Here is a 459-nt window from a genome sequence, read left to right as displayed (position 1 = left end):
CTACACCTTGAGACAAAGTCAAAGGATAAGACATCTCTTCTCATACAGCCAGAGGAATTAACTCAAATGATAGAGCACTTGCTTAGCATGCGAGAGGTAGTGGGGTCGATGCCTGCATTCTCCAAGCAGAGACCTGTCCTTTTACAATAACTTCCTTAACTAGTCAGACTGCGCTTTGATGCTATGTAGTTATGCTCCCTACCTGAGATTTTGGGGCTCACTGCTGACAAAAAGTTTTTCGAGGCGGGTCCTGTGTACATTCGTGACAAAAGCAGGTCCCACCGAGATTTGAACTCGGACCGCTAGATTCAGAGTCCAGAGTGCTAACCATTACACCATGGAACCTGGACAACAATGACAATTGCTCACATTGCCGCAAAGACTAAATCACTTATACGGTCACCAGCAGTACCGCCAAGCTTGTGCTTTTTTTGCCGCAAGAAAGTACGCAGGTTCCAC

General features: G+C 46.4%; 1 non-coding gene across 1 annotated transcript; it reads right to left on the bottom strand.

Annotated features, from left to right (window-relative positions):
• Window positions 1-273: 273 nt before the first annotated feature.
• Window positions 274-345, bottom strand: trnaq-cug (transfer RNA glutamine (anticodon CUG)). Its single transcript has one exon. It is a non-coding gene; the product is annotated as a tRNA-Gln (tRNA).
• Between the last annotated feature and the right edge of the window lie 114 nt (window positions 346-459).

This window comes from Sinocyclocheilus rhinocerous, unplaced genomic scaffold, assembly GCF_001515625.1.
Source record: "Sinocyclocheilus rhinocerous isolate Xijiao unplaced genomic scaffold, SAMN03320098_v1.1 C35378016, whole genome shotgun sequence".
Taxonomy (NCBI): Eukaryota; Metazoa; Chordata; class Actinopteri; order Cypriniformes; family Cyprinidae; genus Sinocyclocheilus; species Sinocyclocheilus rhinocerous.
The sequence above is the reverse complement of the archived record's forward strand: the minus strand, read 5'-3'. Positions and strand labels throughout refer to the sequence as shown.